Below are 25,713 nucleotides of genomic sequence, written 5' to 3'. Positions count from 1 at the left end.
CCTTACACCTGAAGGTAAGTTCCTCACTATATCTGCCCCAGTTCGGGCTCTCCAGAGATTCAAATGAAGCCATAAGGTTGAAGAGTTTGCAACTACAGAACCGGTAGACGTCTGTAGGCAGCAACTGAAGCCAGGTTCAGCGGCCAGCTGTGGGTAGGGAAGGAAGCTGAAAACGCAGCTCCCTCGCTGGAAGCCCACATCTCCCCCCGCCCCCCCCCCGGGTTCATGATCTGCACCAAGCCTCAAAGGAAACCACTGGTTAAAGAGACCTGTCTAAGAGATATCTGCTTACCTAGTCAGGCTGGTATTCCAGTGAACTCGTTTAAGCGCCCTGGGAAAGAGCTGCTGCCCCCAGGAAGGGTGTGTTTCATACTTGCGCAGCACCCTTCACTGCTACCTTCATCAGCTCTGGGCTTCTGGAAACAACTATCCTCAGGCTTGGCCTTGTCCTCAACCCTACCCCTGCCGGCCCTCCTGCCTGTCTGCTGTATCCCAGCCCAGCTGACCTCCCTCTGTGCTAGGCAGGCAGGAGCTGTTCAACTCCTGCTGCGGTGCAGGGGATCTACCCACTGTCACTATCCAGTTTCATCAAGTCCATCACCACCACCTTCGCCCCCAGGAAAGTCCCATTCTGGATTAACTTTATCAGGGTAGATGAGATAGACAACCCCCAACGGGGTTTGTTGGTTATTCAATGATGGTAACAGGCTATAGGGTGGATGACATGAAATTGTACAGCTGGAGGGAATATATCAGGTTAAAATAGGATTAAGCATACAATGCCTTTAGTGAAATCACGTGGTGGCTTAAATAGGGGTTAATATTCAATGCCAGTGGTGAATCCTAATAGATGCACATATAAAAAAAACATGCTAACTCAGGTCTGATCAATCACTGCCTATGCATACTTGTAACCTCCATCAAGAGGTATGAAGAAGAGCTTAGAGAAAGGCAAGGATTCTAAGAGAACGTGGCTTGAGCCTGCTGCCCTACATAACACTTGTTTGAGGGATCTGGACTTGCTGTCCTCACCCAATCTCCTTGTAAGACCTCCAGTTTTCATGAGTTCTTTGCAAGGGATAAAGCCAAAATGCATGCCACAGGCCATTTTGAGTTTATTACACAGGATTTAATAAGGATTGTCCAGCCGAGCATAACAACCCATAATACTCATTCCTAGAAAGTAGACCTGAAACACAAATACTTATGACACACATGTTAAAGTGCACCTATAGTGCCAGGGGATACAGTTCAACCGAGACTTGCATATACAAGTCCGAGGCACTGTGTGCCATCTCCAATAGAAAAAAAACTGACCTGAAAGTAATCATGGCATGAATGATGCACATTTCCTCCACATTCTCAAAACATATTTTGCTTCAGGAGTCTGCCTTCAGACCGTCTGATATTTGAAGGTTTTAATAACTGAGGATTAAGCAAAGCCCATAAGCACAAGAACAAATGTCAGATTTAGCAAAGAAAAATTTAGGTCACCCAGTTAAAACCGCATCTCAGATAAACAGCCAATACTCTAAAAAATTACAGCAGTTCTCCCTAATCTGCAAGGTTTTAGTTACCCACAAGAGCCATGGGTTTGACCTTATTAAATGGAAAATTCCAGAAATAAGCAAGCCACAAATGTCTAAAATTTATACTGTTTTTAATAACACGGTGAAACCCCAAGCCTTCCTGCTCCAACCCAGCCAAAGCATGGAAGAGTCATTCCATTACTAGACTGACTGTTTCAGTATAATAGTGCTGGGATGCAAAAACAATCCAAATCCAAAGAAACAAAACCCACTTCAGACATGCCAAAGGAAAGGCATAAAAGGACCTTTCAAGTGAAAGCTAAAGTTCTATTTGCTGAAGTTGCAAATATTTGCAGTAGGAATAAATCCACTAAATAAAATTGTGAAATCAAATGGAAATGTGCAAAATATTCTATACAACTCAAAAATTATTTGCAAAACAGAAATCTTTGCTAGTTTTGCTGTTATACCATGGCCTGTAAGAAATACAAACACCATGTATGGTAAGTGCTTGGATAAGGTAGAGACAATCATTTTCTGTAAGTATGGAGGGGGGAATCCTAGCACTTACTGGGGTCCCTGCTGTTTGTGAGTTTATATATCCAGTGGAGGAACTCTTAGAATGTGTCTCCTAGGGTGAGGAGGTACTAATGTATAAGAATATTATATGCAAGCTCTTAAACTATTTTTTCTCATTTAACAGAAATTACAAATTAATTGGGTGTAGTTTCTTCTATCAACGCAATGAACTGCAAATATTATTTCAATTTATTTTCTGTAGACGTACACTAGGCAATAATAGAGATAGGCAAAAATGCCAAGTGGACATTTAGTAATTTGTATGTGTAAAACACATCATGCAGTGACGTCTTTATTATGAAAGCTGGAGATATACACAAATATTAATGGAAGGGTCTGATAAATTGATAGCTAAAATCTGAGTCTAGCGTTAATCTACAAGTCTGAAAAATACTACCCTTTAATCAAACTGCCTTGGACATATTTTTTATCTTTTTCAAATAATAATTTTATATATGTAAAATGGCCATTTTTTAAAAAAGTATTTTGTGACTAGTGAAAATTACGTAAAATTTAAAGTTTGGTGTCAACAAATAAAAAGTGGTAACTCAACCATGCCCATATTCTTATTGCCTCTGATTGCGGGTTGGAGTTGGCAGGAGGCTATGGCGACAAAGCTGAACTGTTTACAAAGAGACTACGTGATGTGAAAAGTCACAAATACTTGCTATTTGGTCTTTAACAGTAATCTGTCAAGCCCAGATATTGATAAAGCCATTTCCTGTGAAATAGTACTACAAATAACCCTTAAACATGTGTGTCAACTTTAATTCTGTGTGGGCTACATCCTTCCTTATTTGCAGAAAGTATTTGCCCAACTCTCAGTCGCAATGTGATGAAAAAGATATGCTCTCACAGATACAGAATTGCGGCCAACTGCCACCAGTTGATCTGTGTTTAACATTGCCAGATGTGTTTGCTTTTGCCTTCCCATGACTTCACTCTTTGTCCTTCGCTCTGCTCACAAATCAGAATATTGCTGTTGTCTTTAGATCCCATACCCAGTCTGCATTTTATTAAGTGACTCACCTGCCATCTAGTGGAGAGATGAGAGTATGTTTTCTTTATTCTGATAAACCAGAGGCGCTAGATAGAAATTGTAGGTCCTTCAACCATGTTGCCAGTAACAGTGGCACCTTATGCTTGAGCAGCACTTTGTGTAATGGAAAAAGCATTTCCCAAAGCGAAGTGCTTCACTGGCTACGCCCTCAGCACATTGCTGTAATCCAAGCAAATCATCCCCATATTTGCAAAGGACACTGAGTCTAGACTGGTCAAGGTCATAAGGTCAGGCTCTAAACCAAGTGCCACGACTTTATCTCCCTTCTGAGATTAGAGTCTCCTTTCTTCACCTTTGATTCTGTTATGTACGATTCTGAGTCTTATTTGCCACAAATACATCTGTTCTAGGAACTCTCCAGGCACAGTCATTCTTAGGTAAACATGAACACTGAAACATCCCCTCCTGAGGGGCCTAAAGTCAGAAGAGGCAAGCACTCTTTTTTCTACCTAAGGATTTAATTAATGTTCATCAAAACAGGATTGCTTTCGATCAATTTTCTGATGGAAGACATATAACTTGGGCAAACGATACTCAATGCTCAGGCCTTGGGGGGCTTTCTGACTACAGACTGAACACCCGCCACCTATTGTTTTTAAATTCTTTTTAAGACCTAGAGTAAGAATTTTTTTCAGAACAGTATGATTCTGTACCTTGTACATCTACCAATAAAACCCTAACAAAGCAACAAAAAAGCAAGGTTTATACAGAGCTATGAATATATAAGACAAAAAGGACAAACAGAAATCCATTTTCATTGCTTAGTGTCCCAGAAACTTCCAGGGGCTTGTAATGAATCAACAAAGGGACCCCAGAGCATGCTGTGCTAAAGGCTCATTTGAGAAAGAGGACTTATAGGCTCTTGGATTGCTTCCTATGGTGCCTCTCTGTATCAGAACAGCACCCATGTGTCTAGGTATGACCAAGACCCAGATTCAACTGCCCAAAGGTGCCTTTGTAATGTCATCCATTTGCTGGCTCCACAGTTTGGCATACAATGTGCACCACAGAGGAGGACAGTGGTATGTGGGTGTGTCCAAACTGCACAGAGGGACAGATCAACAGCAGGCAGCAAGTTATCAGATCATTGCAGATCATTGTTCCCGGTTGTTCCTATTTCTTCTACACAAGTTCCCTGAATGAATGCTTGTGAATCATTTCTGTTTCAATTTGGGGACAGGAGAGATGACTCTGTAAGTAAAAGTGCTTATTATGCCAACATAACTTGAGTTGGAACCTCAAAAATCACATTTAAAAATAATAACTAAATAGATACAATTGATGCAGTGCCATGCCCCTGAAATCCTATCACCTCTATGACAAGATGGGAGGTGAAAATAGAATTTTCCAGAAGCTTATGGGCCAGCTACCCTGGAGTCTGTAGCAGCAGAAAAAACAGAAACCCCACCTAAAAACAAGGTTAGCAGGACAGAAGTGACTCCTGAAAAGTTGTTCATGAAACACACACGTGTGTATGTGCACACATCCACACCGGTGGGGGGTACACATATACACAGGAACCCATACAAACTAAAATACAAGAAAACCTTCCGTACCAACTTGAGAGTCAGCGTAGGCATCAGTATGGAATAGTTTAATCCTGGACCTTGTGCATTTCTTTAAACACAGATGAACATTATTGTTCACAAAGGGTACTGACACAATGTGTGTATTGGGTGAAAAATGTCCCTGGAACTCTGTAGCTTGGAACTAACCCTGGCCGCCCTGCACCCATGTTTTGTCTGCAAACACTCTAGATGAGCCGTTTCTTGATGTTGAGGCTTACCTATTTATGTGGCTATTGTATGTTCAACTTTGGTATACCACATCAATTGTACAGAGGGTAGGATTGTTCATAGTCTCCAAGGCTCATTCTTTCTTTTATCAGGCATATCAGACCATCACAAGTATATCTCTATGGGTTCACAACATGGGGATTTCTTTAAATTTGTGGCATTTATATCAAGACTAGTCCTGTTACTAACAGTAACTGAATGTACTTACAAAATAGTCTCACTGGGCAGCATTCTAAGGGATTTGTATTTGTGAACAAAGCTAGTTCTCACAGCTCATTATCCATGGGCTACAATATTATTGTCACCCTCTCTCCCACATTTGACACAGAGCCTGAGACTCTCAAGTTCTCACAGCTAGTATATGGTGAAACAGCATATGAACTGAGGTAATCTAACACTGGAACAGTGACTTTTAATTATTTTTGCCTCAAACACAGCACCAGCAGAAAAAGAAAAGAGACATCATTCCACACAGTCTAGTCTATTCAGTGATGTCCAGTGACTGACCCATCTTGGCATTTGTACTTTCTGTATCACATATTTCTCAGCCTGCATCAAGGTTAAGTAAACTCCATTCTAGCTTCTCCGTAGCACACATGAGTAATACAGAAAGTTTCCATTATGAGTTCCTTCTGTTGTATTTCACTCTGTTGAACTTCTATTCAATTTCTAAGGCCCATCTCCAACTTGATCTCTTGTCGAGTAAGCCTGTACCTGATATCTCAGCTAGAAATAGATACTTTCCCACATGGCTCTCCATGTGGATTTCTCATAGGGCACTTAACATACTTTATCTGTTATGGTAACTCCCTATGTACACTGGAGTCTCTAAACTCTGCTCCATCAATGACACTTTTCTGGATTTCCCAAAAAACAGTACCCCAAGACTCTGCAACACTTATCAGTTACACGCAATACTTAAAGTTAGCAGTGCGGGGCTATTCCTTTCCTTATAAAGTGAATGTCCTTGACGTGATTTTGTCTTTGTATCTCCAGCCTGGCATAGTCTTCCTCATACATGCTTAGAGAATGAGTGAGTTAGTCAGTTAATGAATGAACAAATAAACAAACAAGTAAAGTCTTTCCTGAATGACTCCAACTAGAAGTAATCTTTCTTTCTCTGAAAGCCAACAACAATGTACTCCTCCTCCTTATGTTTTTAACCATGCCTTAATTATCTATAGACAAGTCTTAGAGCTCTTGTCAAACAATTAGCTCCACAGTCCCATTACCCTGCCAGTATTCAAGGCACACAACTGAGTTCTATAAACGAATGTGGTCTCTTAATGGTGGGCTAAGAGGATCGCTGTATGAAAGAAGGGATGTGGGCTCCAGGGTCTGCCACTCTCTCCTATACTGATAAGCATTTAGCACTGTCACTTGTGATGTGACAGGCAGTTCACATTTTGCTTTGCTTTACTTACAGTAGAAATCAGGAGGACAAACATCAACTTCTAATTGATTAGGACAGTGGTAATCTATAACAAAAATTATTTCCATGCAATAAGTTAGTCTCAATCAGCAGCTATATGTATTCTAGAAAATAAACTATGTTAATTTGCTAATATGATTGTACCCCAACTGTAGCATTCTTTTCACATCAGGTTTGAATGATTAAAGCTAATTACTTAATTATTTACCACCTGGTTTGATAGAAAAAAGGAATAAATTAAAAAGGTTTGTGTCACAATAGAATGACAAAAAGATTTAAAGTATGAAAGTTACATGGACCTACCAATTAATTATGGATTCTTCCCATATCAACTGGGAAATTAAGATAAAATTTCTCAGGAAGACGTAATCTTCAACACTGAGGATGTTACAGAACACAAGTCTAAAGTTTGCAGGAAACAAAAGGACATTTCTATGTCTACTCCATGCCAAATAATGTCCATGACATGGTGCATTCCTCTAATACAGCATGCAAACTAATGTTAAATAGCTAAAAGCATTTGCTTTAGAATTTGAGTCTACCTTTTCTGTGTCTGCCCTTTATTCTATCCATTAAAAAATCTGTTGCAAGTGTACTATATCTACACCTCCTCATCAGTACTATTTGACTTTATCCTTCCTTCCCCACAAACAACATTCTAGATGCTGTCTGGGCCAGTTCTTTGCATAGCAAATATTCATTCAATACAGCATACATCCAGCTAGTATCTCTGCCATTCAACTGCTCTACTGTTAATAATCATTGTGGATTTCACTTCACTTCACTCTTTAAACTTGTTAAGCCATACAAATTAGTCTTTGGATGGTTTTCATGTCCCCACAAATGCACAGTTTTAATAGCCTGGTGGAAAAAAAGCAGTAGTGACAATCCAAATTGGAGTACATTCCACCAGATCAATAACTCACTTGGTGGCCTGCTGCCAAGTCCCAAATCACCATCAGAAAATATGGAGCTCAGTTCTTCTCTTGTTCTCAGTGATTAATTGGCCTTGTCGTCACATTGTCAGAAATGCTATTCCTTGGCAACGGTGATAATCCCTTCCAAAGAATCAGCTATGACAGTGAGTGTGCAACCAGCATGTGTGGAGGCAAGGAATCACTGCAAACATCTGAAGACATTTGCAGACTCGGAGAGACTGTTAGACTGCACGAAACAGTTAAGCAAAAAGAGTATTCACTATCAGTTTTAAAACCACTAAGCGCTTGTCAAAATGGCACAGTTAAATTCTTTTAGATTAAGTGAGAACGAAGGAACAATAATTAGGCATGCAATTATCCTTAAAAATGTTTTTTAAATTTGTAATTAGAGTTAATTGCTATAAAATGCCATGTTGATTTGGAAAGCTGTTAACTAAAATAGAAAATAAAGCAATGACATTGTGGATGTACATTTCCTTTGGTAGCCAGGCACGTGGGTTAGAGGAAAGCCCCACTTGATTTGGTGACCCAGCTCACCACAGCACCTGCTGGGCCAGCTGTGCATCCGGCCACCCATACTTTTGTTGCACCTGTTTTTCCTTTGCACACTGTCCCTACACATGTGAGAGCTCCTATTATTCCCAGCACCCTCCATTTCATAGAGCTCCTATGATGGAGATGCCTAAAGAAAACTATTCATGGGATTAAAAATCAATGAAATGAAGCCGTGGAGGTGATCCGGCTCTCTAATTGGAATTCCATTGACACATGCCAGGGTGAATCACTCTACACTTGACCTAACTTCAAAGCATGTCACTTTTACTCACCATAGCCATAACTGTCTAAATACTAGAGCTCTCCAATTTATTGTCTCCAGAACTGCACTGAAATGCAGTGTAGGTTAATGCCTATTGTATGAGAAATGACTTTTTCAGAATATCAATCCTGAGTATAAAGGGATGATATTATGATTTTGAAGCTTTGCATTACAGACAAATAAAAATAAGTTCAGTCATGGTACATGTGATAATTCTTGCGTTGATATCATTACTCTCTTTTAGCTGTACTTTAAAGGAAATATTAGCTTCTCATTCATATTTTATTTGGCAGGAGAGTTATATAACCCATTTAGAGAATAATTTTATGTACTCAAATGGATATGCATCATTAATATATGATAAATTGCCAATTTAGCATATATTTGTTCATTTAATGGACATTTATGAGTATAAATTATATTTAGTATAATTATATATACTTATCATTTTTTCAGGTTTGAGTAAAATCTAATCCTCTACAATATCTCTAACAAAAATATGAAGTGTGAGCAGTGTTAAGGACTCAGTGAAAATTGATATAATTTCTCTAGCCCTATTTCTCCTCATTTATATGAAAATGTCAAGGAACTGGATATATAAAGCATCTAATTATTTGACAAAAATTAGGCACTATTGTCAGTACTTCACTGCAGAGTGTGAGAAACACAACTCATGAATCTCTCACAAACATAATATGCAATCTATACTACTAATGACTCCTATTTACAAGGAGATGTTAACAAAGTTATTTGCCCAATGTTCTTTCCAAAACAATTTAGACCTTTTAGTCAATTTTTCTCTCAAGGAACTCAAATTGAACAAATCATTACCACTTCTGTCAGTGGCACTACCTTCAGACATTTATAGTCACTGCTATTCACACATTTTCTTCAAAGACATATAGAGACAAAGTTGTAGGATGACTAGAATTCCCAAGAAATGATTTTTTAACGTCTGACTTTTTGACAGCCTAGAGTTTTTAGTTACTTTTAATATTAATTCTAAATTCATCACCAGGACTCCAACCTTAGTTATCCACACAGGTTGGGCAAACACCACAGCTCAGAGAACTGTCAGGAGACCACAGCAGGTAACCCTGCCTTTACCAGAGGCCTAGGGTAAGGCCTAATCTCAAGAAATTGAAAGCTAGTGAGTATGATGGCATGACAGATCTCAGAGGAGGGTGGCCTACGGTCTGTGGTGACAGAACTGACCGCTGCTTGCTTAACTTTTTACATCAGTCCAGTTCCAAATAAACTGTACTTTCTGTCTTCACTGCTTTAACTCTCTTATGGATCCAAAAGCTCTCCACTGAAACAAAAGAAAATCAATCAGGAAAAATTGATAAAATTAGTCCCCTTAGCCATGAAGACAGTAACAATCTGGAGCCCCTTTCTCCTTCCTGAGAACATATTAAGAAATGCCATCTCTCTGCCTGACCATCCAGATGAAATACTGGAAGCTGATCTTCAGACACTCAAACAGCAGCTAAGAAGGAATTAGTTCAAGCTTCTGTCTACTATCTGCTTGTTTTTCTTTTGTTTTTTAATCAAAAGCTACAGAGAAGCCTCTTTTGTTCTTGAGACGTGGCTAAGACGCGACTAGTCCATCCATTCAGCAACTCTGAACAGACTTGGGCTTAGACACACCTCTGACATTCATGTGACAGAGAATCTTTTCTTTAAAAATGACACCATCAGAGTCTTATGAAAAAATTTAGGACCTTTTAAAATTCAACAGAAGAATGGATAAAGAAAATATGGTATGTATGCACATTGGACTTGCATTTAGCCATAAAGAAAAATAAGCCAGGGGTGATGGCACACACCTTTATTCCCAGCACTCAGGAGGCAAAGGCAGATGATCTCTGCATTTGGGGCCAACCTGGTCTACAGAGTGAGTTCCAGGATAGCCAGAGCTATTACACTGAGAAACCTATTTTGAAAAGCCAGAAAAAAAGAAAGGAAAGAAGAAAAAGAAAAGTAGAATTGTGCAGACTCAGAAAGACATTTGTGTAATCTAGATCTAAATTTATAGTATGTACATACAGGGCATTTTTACCTATCCAGCACATCTTCTATACTGATTCAGCACATCTTCTATACTGGAGGCCAAGTCCTTTTGACTACCCCGCTAAAATGACACTGTCTTCAGAAATAAAGATAAAAATGTCTCCAAGAATTGCAGATCACCAATAACATTTTGCCAAACATCTTTATCTTCTTCCAAGGTGGCTGAGGCCCTAGGGTTGGAGACTTGTCCCAGACTAGATTGATTATTAGTGACAACACAAAGACTGGAATCCCAGCCTGGCCTTGCTATCCTGAAAGGGACTGGTTGTTGAAAAGGTGTTATCTGTCCTAACTTTCTCTTTTCCTGATTAGCAAAACTTCTTTTTCCCAATGATGAATAAAGCAAAGAAATTGACCTTCTCTATAATTTTTAAAAAATGTCAGTAGCAATTCACATTTGAATCATTTAGTCAAATTTATCAGAGCATCTTTTCATTTTATGTTGAAATAATTTTCACCTTGTTGGTATGTGCAGATTATTTGGCACCTCTCAGCCATCAATTTCATCACACAAAGAATGAGATAGTTAAAGGGCCAAATTAACTCAGGGGGTTTCTAGTTGAATGGACTGAATGATTTCTGGAACAATCCACACATCTGGTAGGAACAATTAGATGCCTCATTAACAGTCTTATATTAAACAAAGGAGTATCTGGGGTGTTACAGACCACTGGTTGGTTATACAAGCTCTTTAGTCTATCATCTGTTTTCAGTGGAAAGAGTCAGTAAAGGTCACTTAAATACAAACAGCCACCTGCCTGATACTCAGGAATGCACAGTAACTACCGACATGTGGTTTCCTAACATGCAGTTCTATATGCTAGAGAGAGCTTTGGGTCAATGTGTTTGAGGCCTTTTTGTTTCCTCAATTATTCCCCTCAATAGTTTGCTGGTGTTGACCTGGAGATTATTCTGTTCCACTCAATATTGGTTTATCTGTTTCTTGTCATTGCCACACTACATAACTGAGCAAACAGTTGACATATAGACACCTAGCAAGCGTGCGTGCGCACACAAACACACACACACAATTTTATGCATTCATCAATGGACAAGCCTCCCATGCACAAGTCAGTGTGCTATGGCTGTCCAAGAAAGAACAACTTCTACTGTCAAATGACGTGGATACTTATGGAAGAGAACATACATATCATTGAAAGAAAAATCAGGCTTTTAGTGTCCAAAGGCATAATTTACCTAATATTACAGGAAGCCACATATCTTGTTACAGATTTCTATCTGTATAATTAATGACTAGAACACTACAGTTTGAATTGTGGCAGAAATGGACATACATGTTACAGAGGAAAACGAACAGCTCTGTTGCACTTGAATATTTAGGATCAGGGTTTAGGGGTCTGGTCTGGTTTGGCTTTGAGAAAAGACCACATTCTGTACCCCAACATCACTTGGAACTCATTCTGAACCTACAACCTATCTTCAAACTTAAAGCAATTCTCCTGACTCAGTCTTGTGAGTGCCGAGATTATAGGCATGAACCATCAAATCTAGCTAAGAATTTAATATCCATAAAACATTTTTGTCATTTTTCTACTTCAATTTCAGAGGGGTTAGAAAAATCTCCAATTACCCAGCACAGTGATGCATTTGCCTTATTAAACTATACACTACCCAGTATGATTTGGTGTGAATTTCTGCAAAAGTGGAAAACTTCCTTCTGAATCTGTGATATACTTTAAATATTGAAGTATTTGACCCAGCAAAAACAAGGGGCAACTCTGAACTACCCATATACCATATAAGGAAGGTAACAAGCAAATGTCTGCACCAGCAGTTGGGCAAACAAGCCCAAGATTACTGACATCAGAGACAGGGACGTCATTTCCTGTAATAAACTCTTGGAGGCTTCAAACGCTCCCTCTCTTCCTCTTGACCTTGGAACTGATGACCTTTGGAGGTGCTGGGGCTGCTCACCATAGTGAGCTACAAACAGAAGGAATTGCTAGAGATGTGGTTTCTTGCTTAGTGTGGACCAGATGACTGGGAACTATTTGTGGTGAGTCTTGATGGACAGGGCACATTTGGAACAGCTGAAGTGAAGGACAAGAGCACACTGGACAAAAACAGCAGTGAGTGAAGTGAGAGTGAGGGGACACACTAGGGAGCAGAGAGGGGCCTGAGCAACAGAAAGCCATACTTCCAGATCAGGGTCCTGGCAGGCCCAGAGAGGAACTGGTGAGAGTTCTCCTTTGAAGGGTTTTTAAGTAACCATCATAAAGGGTCTCAGGAAGGGAGATAAGAGAGGGTGAAGGAACCTCAAGTTCTTTCCTCAAGTTCGCCAATGCTATTTCAACTCCCTTTTGTCTTAACACCCAAGCCACAGCCCTGGCTCCCGATGTGAGCAGATATGTAGACAACTTTCTGAGCTCCCACAGACAAGCAGATCATGGGTTCTGCAAGCAAAGACACTCTCAAAGTTCTTAACCACTACAAGCTTTGTAAGCGTCACAAACACATTTCAGGGAAAAATCTGAAAAGCCAAAAAATGTCAACAGTATTAATCAAAAGTTAGTAAGTCTGGGGTTAATCTTCTTTTAGGAAGTTCTTAATACCTGTGCTAAATACACAACTAATATTGTTTACTCTGAAATTCTACCTCAGTCCTGGAATGACACTGAAGCGCCTTCCAAATAAATTCTTACTGGCAAAACCAGGAGAGGTTGCCAGGTCTCAGACCACTGAATAAATACTCTCCAATCAAGTCATTTTAAGATTATTTTTAAATTGAAGAAAACATTAAAGATATTGTCTACAACATGACATTTTGAAAATGTTATTCCCTGTGGAATGACTATCATACCAATTTAAATGACATAGTAGTCAATTGTGGAAAAAACACTTAAAACTGTAGTATCTTAGCAATTTTCTAATATACAATAGATTATTAACTGTAATAGTGCAAGAGATCTCCAGGGCTTATACTTCCTAGCTAAAAAGTTTTACCCTTTGACCTTCTGCTCTGACCCCAGTCCTGGTAAATAACACTCTATTCCATAGGCCCATAAATTCAATATTTTGTGTGAGATTATGTAATTTTTGTCTGTAACTTAATGCTAGATCCTCTATGCTGTTACAAATGATAGGATTTACCTCAGTTTTAAAGAAAGATAGTATTCCACTGTGTGTAGGGGGAGTTTTTTATTCAATCATTGGACAATAAAGACAATTTTAGTGTGCGTGTGTGTGTGTGTGTGTGTGTGTGTGTGTGTGTGTGTGTGTGTGTGTGTGTGTGTGTATGCAAGTTGTCCCCTGACCTACCACCATGTGATTTCCAGGGCTAAACTTAGCTCATCCCCACGGAGTCATCTTGCATTGCCTGCCCTAGGAAACTGTTCTCAAAGTAGCAAAACTTAAAATATTCTTCTAATAGTTACAGATACCATCTCTTTGCTTCCCATCACTCATTGCACTTGCCTTATTCTTCCTATAATTTCTAGAATTCCAGTCTTCACTAGCCTTAAGCTGGACATCACGCGCTTCCTTCATCTTTGGTAACTGGACCATTCACCGAGCCTCAAATTGCTCCTCTCTTGAGGAATCAATATCAAACTCATTACACCAACACCTGTGTGCTCTCAGACCATTCTATTTAGCACTGCAGGCAAGGCTGTGATGCCTCTTCCTCTATCCTTCAGTATTTCAGAGACTGGGCTGATTTGCTTAGTTCAAACTGGGGGAAAGGTGTATCATGAAAACTTTCCCAGCTCCATGTTATCTAGGAGATTAAAGAGTGATTTTAGAAAAGGTTTCTGTTCTGTTAACAGAGGCTAATAGGAATGTTATAGCCCAACAAATGCTTCAGTTTGAAGTGTAGGGTTATCATGAAAACACAGTTTCAGAACTGAAAAGAAAACACCGTTTTATACTCAAGGAAAGCCCCCCCCCCATGAATTAGGATGGACTCCAACTCAAAGGAATTACCAGTATTTCATAATATAAAGGTAAAATTACTATAGATTAGAAGCATAGCATTTCAAATTTTAGAATGTTGCTTTATATGGGCTTTCTCACTTATACTCACAATAGCCCTGTGGAGCAGGCAGAGCCAATATTCTTACTTTTTCTGTTTTATAGATTAGGAACTGGTAAGTGAGATAAAGACCAATCAACTAGTCATACTGGAGTGGAATCAACATTTTCTGTTTTGCCTTCCTGATTGATATATACACTGATATTCCTGATATATATGCACTGATATTCCTGATAGATATATTATGCACTGATATTCCTGACAGATATATGCACTGATACTGAACAGCACTGTGTATAGAATGCTGACCTAGCAATCAGAAGTCAGGTGTTTTGTTTTCTGAATAAAGTTATAGACATTATGTTGAAGAATAGGTTGATTGAGTTAGAGGGAAAAGAATTTGAATACAAACAGAAAGAGTGCTGTTCCACTCCCAGATAAAGTATTTATTGATGCCATTAAAATGAAGCTGAACAAAATATTAGCTGACTCTCACTTCAACATATCTAAACAGGAAGCACACTTACCTGAATACAATAAAATTTAAGCTCATAATATTAATAACATTTCATTAAAACCAAAATAAATTGTTTTCTTCTAAGAAAGTAGTTTAAAAACAACTAAGACAGAATATAAAGTATTATCTGTAAAAGAGTGTGATGCCTCCTTAACTACACATAAGGCAAGGCTATCCATAGCAAACCCTGCTCCATATCAGATTGTCTGAGAGGAGATCCTTGTCCTAAGCAGAGACAGGATGTCACCTATCAGGTTGGAGCATTAAGGGCTTGACCAGGGGACTTTTGTTAATTAATTCTACTACTTTAATAAGAAGAATGCTCTTAGTGACACTGGCTGGGAATAGCCATCCTGTGCCACAACCAGTCAAGACAGAACAAACATCAGATCTATTTTCTCTTACTTTCCATGCTCACAAGGCCTCAACATAAAAAGAAAGGCCAGGGTTCGATGCATGCCAACATAATTATCAGTCCAAATGCTCCAAATTCTCAAAGAGTAAAAAGTTCTACTCAAGAACTTTATCAAGATGACGTTTTGATCACACTTATTGTATTTCCTATATGGAAACGCCTACATATGTATTATGGAAAATCTTGAAAATACAGCAAAATGTGTTTTTGTTTTCTTGTTAAGAAGATTTTGGTTTTGCAGTAGAAATTTATATGCATGCCCTGTCTTTTTGCCTTAAGATTTATTTTTATTTCTATCCATGCATGTGTGTACACATACCCTGGCATGCACAATCATGCACGCACATGCTCCAGGATATGCAGGTGTCATGCTGGCTGGGAGAGGGCATCAGCTCCCCAGGAGCTTCAGTTAGATAGTCGTGAGACACCCTCTGTAGGTGATGGAAAGGAAACTCAGGTCCTCTCAAAGAATAGTAACTGCTAACTACTAAGCTATCTCTCCATCTCCTATATTCTCTGTCTTTACAGGACACCAAAGAAATGGCAAATGAAAGGAATTACACTGGAAATTGCCTGAAACTGGTTTTGAAGTGGGGCAGATGTGTGTAAGACAAATGTATTTACAATATAGATACTATAAGGGATATCAGGTCCCCAAAGAGGGGGAGACTAAGCAATAAGTGAATACTAGAAATTGTCTGAGACAGAAGGGTAGAACATTCATTATGAACATGACACAATGCAAGGGAAACATTGCTGTAGCTCTCAGCAACTACACGATTCTTTCAGTAGAACAGCGTCAATAATAAATGGCCTCCATACATATATTTGTAGATAGTACTCCCATCATCAAATTGAACCCTTGCATAGACTGTTGATTATACAATTCTAAGTGAATAGCCATTGTGACAAATCCACCAGGAATGTGATCAGACTCAAAAAGTCATTTCGCATACTGGATCCTGCACTCATCCAACTGGATGCAACATGAGTACGCCAAACACAGCTCTACATTGTACAACAGACTGTTATTGAGTTGTTCTATACACAATATATCATGTTTTAGCTCATTATACTAAACAAACTGAGGATCTAGAGGAAACGGAAAAGGAAGATGTTGATCAAAGGTTAGAAAGCTTCAAGATAAACAGGATGAAGAAGTCTTAGTGATGTGATATACTACATAGAGGTCACAATTAGTACCAACATGCTGTATTATAAAATTGCTTTTAAAAGATTTAAACTGTTTTTAACTACAAAATTATATGAGGTAAGACATGATAAACAAGCTTAATGTAATAATTTCACAACGTAAAGATATACCAAATGTATATATATATATATGTATGTTTATATGTATAGATATATGTATCTTCAATGACTATTTTTCAAAAGATTAAAATCTAGAAACAAAACATAACACTATTGTGATTAATCAGGGAGGTGTTTCCCTGTTTGCCAGCCTGCAGTGTTCACTCTTAGCCTTGTGGTGATGGAGGCATGAAGGATGAAAAGGAGGCTTCATGGTCACTCCCACTTCACTGATGTATGTAGACAGACGCTATAGTTCCCCAGTTACATTTGCATTTTCTTCTCCATGTGCTCTCAGCCATCCCACAAAAAACTTAAGTGACAAATGAGGGGTATGTAGTAGAAAAACAGATACTAAAGTTCTCAACAAAACCACCACAGCAGATATCTTCTTTATTTACCATTTGGTCCTTTCCATGTCATCAAAATCTAATTTTCTATGGGGGGTTAATTTATTTGCATTTAAAAGAGGCTCATGTTTCAACAAATGAGCAAGCAGTACAGAGAAAAAAAAAGTAGTCTGAGTCTATTTGATCAGTAGCAGGAAAGACTTCTCCTTTCCTGTCTTTTGGCACATTAGATTTAATACACAAATCTAAGAGAAAATCTCAAGTGCGTGAAATACTTATCCTTACTGTGCTTACAGGAAATGAACTTATTTAATATTTAGACCATTATCTCTCACTGGAGCCCCACACATATGCCTTATATTAATCAAGCTAAATACCTTATATATTAAAATAAATGTGGTATGATTGGTAGCTTTTAAATCTTCAAGAAATATTGTTTTCAGAAGTTCTATTAGATATTTTAAATCATAACACACCTTTTCTCCCAACAGGCTTTCCTAGAGCACAGTTTCCGTGGGAGAGTCTTCTGAATGCAGCTATACTCACCACAAAAGACATCAGGGCTTCCCTATTGATAGAAAGTTTTACAAAGATGAAGTTCATTTTCTGAGCCTAGTCAGACTCGAGGAGCAGAGAGGGAGCCCATTGACCCTTTGGTCAGCAATACAGAAGGTACAATGAGAAATGAAGTAAACAATCACTGTCTCCATCAGAAACATAAAACACGGCCAAGGTGACCTGAAAATCATCCTTTCAATGGCATTTAGTTGTGGTGAGATATTCTTTATGATTTATTAAAGCTTGCCTGAGGATTCAGAAAGCAACAATATATACATTTAGTGGCTTCTGTTGAAGTGCTATTCTTACCTCTCTAGTGAATGTTATTGCAAAAGCCCTACATGATCACTTTGCCCTGACAAATGATGCTATTTTTTGAATGTTTCTATGCATATGAAATAAGACTATAACTGCTAACTGGTGGCATTCTACAGTGACACTGGGCCAAGATACAGATGACTGGGACTTTCTCTCTCTCTCTCTCTCTCTCTCTCTCTCTCTCTCTCTCTCTCTCTCTCTCTCTCTCTCTCTCTCTGTGTGTGTGTGTGTGTGTGTGTCTGTGAGAGAGAGAGAGAGAGAGAGAGAGAGAGAGAGAGAAGAGAGAGAGTTTGTGTGTGTAAAATCCTGATGGCTGTGACTATATTATGACTTGTACTAAAGATAGCTCCCCCAAGTAAGTGTTATAAAGCTCCTTGAGCAGATAAGAAAATATCACATGACAATTTTCTACAAGTAGACTTATTCTTAGCATTACATCTTTATTAGACTGGAAACATTTCATGTATGGTTTAATATAACAGTCACTTCTATGTGTTTGGAAGTTTGAGATGTTAATATGAAACCACTGAGAAGCCTTCTCAGTTTCATATTGGGAAAATTACGAGGCACTAATAAAAGATTATTCTTCAAATATTCGTCATCTTGCTGGGATTTGTTTTGTTTTGTTTTGTGTTACTTTTACCTATTTACAACTAAAAATTTCCCAAAAAGGAATCACAAATACCAGAATAAGATACTGGTAACATCAGAATAGCAGCATACTTTATGTGACTAGTCTGTGAACCTAATTTTCCATACTTAACAGTTTGAAAGGTTAGAAGTTCTAGATCAATATGTGTGCTATTACAGAATCACATATGTTTAAATTAAATTTTCATGTTATAACACTTAAAAAGATTAAAAATCAAATGAAATCAATTTTCATTGTATTTATTTAGCGCAACATAGCAGAATTATCACCATGCTCAGCTTGTATATTTTCATGCTAGCTATGCTTCAAGTGTTAATTTATGTTTTTATATCTCCTATGCTGGCTGAGGTCAGCCTAATCAATGTATGTATTTACCAACCAAATAAAATATTCCATTCCAGAACATCTGATTAAACATGATCAATCATAGAACCATTTTCAGTTATTCAAACATGGCAGCTAGTTCCATTCTCGTAAACCAATTATTTCATAAAGCAAGGTAACATGTTTCTCTAGACTAAGCATGTTGGGAGACAGTCCAGAACAGTGGTCTCCAAACTTAGCTACTGATAAATGAATTCTTCTTAAGAACACATCACTGGGGATAGTATCAGAATCTACTTTCAGATGTTCAATTTTCAGATCTATTCTCTCCCCAAAATGACCCACATTAGAACAATTTCACCCAAAATACTAAAATTAAGCATTATTTTTCCCAGCTATCAACAATACTAATCTCTAATTTGTTTTCAATAGAAAACAATAAACCTAATGAGCAGCAGTTTCTATCACTAGTGATTTCTTTTAACTGATGTTCTTCAGTACTAAAAAGTGATTATACTGGCAAAATGTATGCACAGAAAACTTTTTTCAGTTACATTAGTTTAAAACTTCTCGGAATATATTGTTCAATATTGTTTCCAGTTAAAATCAACTCTCATTTCATCTTAAAATTACCTCATTATCTACATTACAAGATGCTAGTTTTAAACATAAAATATAGATTAAAAGTTTAATTCTATAGTGCAATAAAGTACCTATGTATACCAACAATTCCCATAAATTCAACATCAATGTTCTAAAATCAATTGCATATGTACTTACCAAAGGCAGCTACACAAAGGGTCAGATTCACTAATTCATCTGTCACAATGTCAGTTATATATTACACTGCATACCAGAAGTAATTTATTATTTCAAGTGGATAAGACACATCACTATTATTTTCATCTAATATTTCCCTTGTTTTCTATCAGGAAATATGCCTTAATTAATTTTTCATCGGTATACATTGTACACAATAGGACACATAGATGCATACACTGTGTTTTGATCAAATTTTCTCATTATCCGCTCACCTCCCTCACTTCCGTTGACCCTCTTCTCCAGTAGTCCTCTTTCTACATTCGTATCTTAAAACATCACTGTATAGCTGATGTTTGCCTGAAACTTAATATACTCCTGCCTCTATCTTCCAAGTACTGCAAGTACAGGTGGACAAAAAAATGGGTTTTGAAAATAGGTCGCTGTGTGCTTTTTTACTTGTGACTTGAATATGCATTCTATTCAGATTTACTTACACGAACAAATCTCCCTGAGTTCTCACGTTGGTAAAAATGAAAAGTAAGGGCTAGGGATGTAGCAGGGCACCTTCCTAGTCTATGCAAATCCTTGGGCTCAATCCCCAGTGGATTGGAAGAAAAACGGGGCAGCAGAAATAAGAGTCGTCCTCAGAGCTGTGAATTTTTCAAAGTGCTGTTAAGTGACACATTATTAGCAGGTGTGAAGACCACTGGTAGACAATAGTCTCAGAAAGAAAGGAAATGGGGCTAGGTTTTTGTGAAAAGTGAATTTTATTTGATTACTATTTGCATTTCGGTGTATAGGAAAAGCCGCTGTAATGGCATGTGTGTTAACTTATGTACACAACTTTTCAAGGTGTTAAGTGGTGGAGAAAATCATGGTTATGCGCAAATACTGTACTTACTCAATGTGGTCACTAGGTGGCAAATGCACACCGTCCACGAAGCCTTCCTCCACCTTGCACTTTGGGCTGCCTCAATTTCCCCAGGTCCTGTAGAAAGGAAAATACTACTTATGGATGGAACAATAAAGATTCAACTATGTGGATTAACTGTTAAACACACACACACGCACACACACAAAAGCAGCAGTAACAGGAGTCATACCTCTGGAGTCTCTGCTGAAGATAGCAGTCAATTCTTACCATCTCTGAGAATTTCAGAACTTACCTTGTTCATGAGTGTAGTCTAATTTTGTTAATAAATTAATCTTTATTGGTATGTTCACAAATACTACAAAATTGATCTTTATTGATACATTTACAAATACAAAATATGTCTGATACAATGCAAATTAACTATGAAAATCTAATCCTATGTAGCTAAACAGTTTGTATCTAACAACAAAAACAATGGCAGTGCCAACTACATGTATGATATTCCAAGCACAATGGTAAGCATTCCATTGTACAAACTCTCTAAGAAGTCTGAAAGGTAAGTGCTGTGGTTACTGCTGTGTCACAGGTGGGAAGGTGAAATGGCCACACATCACATATAAGTGCCAGAACTTGGATGAAGGTGTAGGATTCATTTTGTACTAAATATGAATACCTAACATTTTTAAAGTATTAACGTATGACATTTTGGTGGTGGGTACATATGCATATCTATGTATGTATTATCCTTTATTTGCCTACACATTTATATTTCTATGCATCCATGTGAATTATATCTGTGGTTCTATACATACAAAAGTGTATGTGCACAATCATGTGTCCTAAACATGTCAGAGACTTATCTGGTAATTGTTGCTCTCTTGAACAGGCTAAAAATGAAGGCTAAAGAACATTAAAATCTATGAGTTTGTTTTAAAATATTTGTCTGTCTATTTTTAAGTGATCAGAGGTCTGTGTTTCCACAATATAAATACACTTGACTGTGTGTATGCAGTCCTGCGTCGATTTGTAGCATGAAATCTCATATGCATCTATACACCCATTTTGACATATGTGTTATCTATGTATGCATCTATTTGATATTTGCATAGAATATGCACATTGTTAAAAGCTTAGGAGACAACATGTAGAACATTATGATAGAGTATGTGCAGCAACACAGGTATGCATTAACATGTAAGGAATGTAACATGTGTGCAATTACAAACCTGTACATATTTGCAAATGTATTTTTATGTTTAAGATGTGGTATACCTAGGCATTCTTATGTGAGAATGTATGACATGTGTGCATACGTGCATTTGCAATTATGTCTATGTAAACAAATGCATTTATAGAGCACTGCATGCACAAGTTTGTAGATTCTCAGTTCATCTCCATCCAAGTGGGTACAAAGCCTGTAAAACTGCACTTGCATTCCCTATATTTAACTCTGTATTCATCTATGCATACAATGTACAGTTTGTGTCTGTGTGGACATACTTTGCTGACTACCTATGTTTATCTATGTGAGCCTCTGAATCTGCATCTATGTATACACAGGATATGTATGCATACGTGTACTTTTACTTTCTTGCCAGTAATTCTCAGTCAAGAGAATTATCTAATAACTTCAGGGTTTATTTAAATATTTATCTACATTGTGTACATGTATGTCCATGTGAGTATCTGCATATCTTTTTAAGCATGTTGCATATTAACGCTAATGTGTTTACATGCATATTGATGAATTTATGTGCTCACTAAATCTATGCATATATATGTCAATGTTTATAGCTCTAGGTAGGCATATGAGATGTGAGAATAGAGTATGTATTAGAATTATAGATGCCTATAAAATGTATATCTTGGTCTGTGAATTTGTTTTGTGCATGCCTCTATGGTATAAATGTCCATAAATGTATGTATTATATATATGACTATCCATGACGTGCCCAAGTGTGTATCTCTGAAGCCATGATGTACATTTTTGAAGTGGATGCACATATTTCTATGTCTGTGAACAGAAGCCTAATAGACATATCTACTTCTGAGTGTATCTGTGTAACTATGTTTATATGGGTATACATGCTTATGGAGTACTGGGTTTGTAAACTGGAACATTGTATTCTGCAAGTTCATGAGATTATACACCTCTACCTCTGTACACATTTCTATGCCATCTCTGGGATGCTAGGAATCTCTTTCTGGACATCCACGCACCTTAGCACACTCTTATTAATCTGGATGAGTTGCTGTAAAAATATAAATATGCTTGTCTACATACATTTTTGAGAGCATTCTTGTGTTTGTATCTGTTTATTTATGTAGTTAAATGTTTCTGTAGATGTGTATATCAATATATAAATCCTTGATGAATATGACTATCTGAAAGTATATAAATATATGTGTTACTATGCATGTAGAAGCCTCTTCATGAATCCATCTTGTTTTGCAGGTGTGTGAAGATAGCTGCTTGTGTATCTCTGTATGTATACCCATTTGTCTTGATTTGTGTGTATTTATATGTGTGCATGCATAGTTACATGTTCAAATGATGAGCAGAACATTTTTGCTTATGTAGGCATGAGCATGTTCATGTGGTTGTTTGGATTACAATTATACCTCTGTGTGTCTGTGTATGTATATGATTCGAAGCATATGAATACCAATATATAACGAACTAAACGTGGTTAGATTTTCAGTATAATATGAATCTGAGTATGTCAAATGTGGGGTAAGTTGCTGTATGATATCACATGGATGGTGTGGATTATGTCTCCCTATGAATAACTTTTTTTCACATCATGGTATGTGCATAGTGCACGAGTCTAAGACAACCATGGAGCTAGATTGCACATACAGAGGTAAATTTCTGGGCTGATCAGCGCATCTTTATGTGCTAATACAAGGCTAGATGTGATCGGGCAAGTTTGATAAATTGAAGTGAGTCTGGGTGTGGTAGAGAAAAGGCAGTCTCTCTGTACTTTAGAGTAACAAATATTCATGTTGTATGATATCATTCTGATAGAAATGTAGTTCTCCATGTTATGAACCAGAATGGGGTGGCTTAAAGAGTTACTAAGTTGGAGACCCTCTAAAGGAATTTCTTGTGGTGCTAGTCTATGCCTAATAGGGTATGTGTGTGAAGTTATGGACTGCATTAAAGGAGGCAAGGGCAGCCTGCTGAAGTAAAACCATAGTTTTCAAGCTAACTCCATGAATTTTATGAGTATTGTGCATGAGTATAATTTTCTAGATGTGTTCAAGTGCATTGCAAGTTGTGTTCATTGACATGTCCTCATGTTTCAGGGTAGATCCGGATGTTGGAGTCTAGTACTCCAAAGATGCTATGTCAGAGAAAGCCAAGCTTTGCACTTTAGACTGTCTTACTTATGTAAAATCAATCAGGATGAAGTACCTGAAGAGTGGGGTTCATCCTGCACATATCATGTGATTGTGGTCTATTCCAGTGCTGTGCATCATGGGGGCAAGTCTACAATAGACATGCTAACTCTAGATGTGGTATGAGGTCTACTAGGATTCTAAAGACTTTGGCTAAGTAAGTGTAAGCTTGGGATGTGGTGGAACCTGTGCTATGCATTTTAAGTTCAGTCTAATTTAAGACACAATTCTGCATGTCGTGAAGCATGCCATCATGTAACCGAGTCTATCATGAATTTTGGACATTTAACCGTTTGATGATTGAGTTTGTCTGTTTATATGTTTGCCCATTATGGTGTGGGTGTCTTATTGCTTGCATACTAGTTTCCTTAAGTACTGTTTCCAAGCATGTGCTGTGTATTACACATCATGTATTGATGTGGCATGATGCGAGGCTATGGGAAAATTCTGCATATTTGAGTCTGAATGTTGTAGAATTCAATCGAATACAGGCTTAGTCTATATGTTGTAATTTGGTCCTAGGTGTTTCAGAGTGAGTTTAAATATAGGAGATAGCAATTGTGGGACTGTAAGGAGCATCCATTAACTTTAAAAGTACTTTGTACATTGCAAATGCATCTTTTTCTTTAGAAAGATTGCCAGGGTAGTGTTGGAGTCAACATGCACACTATAGATGCTGCCCAGAGGATGGGTCTAGAGTTTTTTGTGAGGTAAAACCTTGCTGTAAAAAGGAATATCTAGTGAGGGGTTATTTGTAAAGTGTGGTATAGGTATTGATTCTATGGACCAAGTCTGAGTCGTACAGCAATTCTATGTAGAAACATTTTCTTTATGAAGCATTTATATTGTAGAGTTATTACATGCATATGTTGAGGTAAGAGAGGTTACATGCATTTTGAGGTTAACTCTGTACATGGGAACTCAATTTTAGCAGAAAGTTTTTCTGTCATAGGCTATGTCTAGCTATCATACCCTACAGCTATATATTATGGAGCTAGTCTATACATTGTGAGATATGTCTACAGCTATATATTATGGAGCTAGTCTATACATTGTGAGATATGTCTACAGCTATATATTATGGAGCTAGTCTATACATTGTGAGATATGTCTCTTGTATGCCAAGACAATTTGTAGATGATGCTGTATAGTTTGGGGCTACTTTTCCCAAAGTAGGACAGTTGTATGCTGGGATTGTCTGTTACAGAAGAGATTTTTTTATATTGTATAACTCACCTGACACATAGGTAAAGTTTTGGTGTTAAGGGAGGAGTTTGGATAGACATCATATGTTCACTGTGGGTCTTATAAGGTGTTTGTGTAGTAATCTGGGTCAACACTGTCTTTTAAGAGAAATTATCTGTAAAGATAACATTGAGTGCACTCTAGGGCAAATCTCCATATTTGGTTAACTTTAGCATTGTGAGATAGAACTTTTTATTTTTAATTTATTTTTGAGAATTTTATACATCCATACATACAATGCAATATGATCATACGTACCCCTTATTTCTCCCCTCCAACTCCCCCAAGTTTGCTCCCAGTATGATTCCCTCCAAACTTCTTGTCTTCTTCTAGGTAGTGTTGTATGTTATGATAGAACTATATGGGATATTCCAGTAGTATCACATAATAAAGCGTGTGTGGTATATTAAGTCAGTTTTGTTACTGGGTGGTTAGTATAGTAGTTAGGAAAGAGTCCATGCATTATAGCACTCATATGTTCAGGCAATATAGGATGTTGCATAGTGTTGCTTGGTGCTGTGGTCAGTATCTATGTGTCTGCAGCTCTAATGGTGTTACATTAGGAGGTAGGTATGTGCTTTGTGGCAAGTTTCTGCAGTGAAGGATTATATTGTGTAGAGGAGTGAAATACGGTACTTAGCAGAATCAATTTGGAACTTAGGTAAACTCTATGTTGTGAGGCAAGATTGGGGTTTTGTTTTTACTTCTTTTGATGCTGTTTTCTGACTTGGCTTGAAGTACTGGGATGGATCTAAGAGACTTGAGTATGT

General features: G+C 37.7%; 1 long non-coding RNA gene across 1 annotated transcript in view; it reads right to left on the bottom strand.

Annotated features, from left to right (window-relative positions):
* LOC110339355 overlaps positions 1-25,713 on the bottom strand; it is a 57,998-nt gene that overhangs the window by 8,651 nt on the left and 23,634 nt on the right. The window contains exon 6 of the long non-coding RNA XR_002381475.2: positions 20,324-20,410. This is a non-coding gene — a long non-coding RNA (uncharacterized LOC110339355). The remainder of the gene's footprint in view (positions 1-20,323; positions 20,411-25,713) is intronic.

Source organism: Mesocricetus auratus, unplaced genomic scaffold, assembly GCF_017639785.1.
Source record: "Mesocricetus auratus isolate SY011 unplaced genomic scaffold, BCM_Maur_2.0 Super-Scaffold_100003, whole genome shotgun sequence".
Taxonomy (NCBI): domain Eukaryota; kingdom Metazoa; phylum Chordata; class Mammalia; order Rodentia; family Cricetidae; genus Mesocricetus; species Mesocricetus auratus.
The sequence above is the reverse complement of the archived record's forward strand: the minus strand, read 5'-3'. Positions and strand labels throughout refer to the sequence as shown.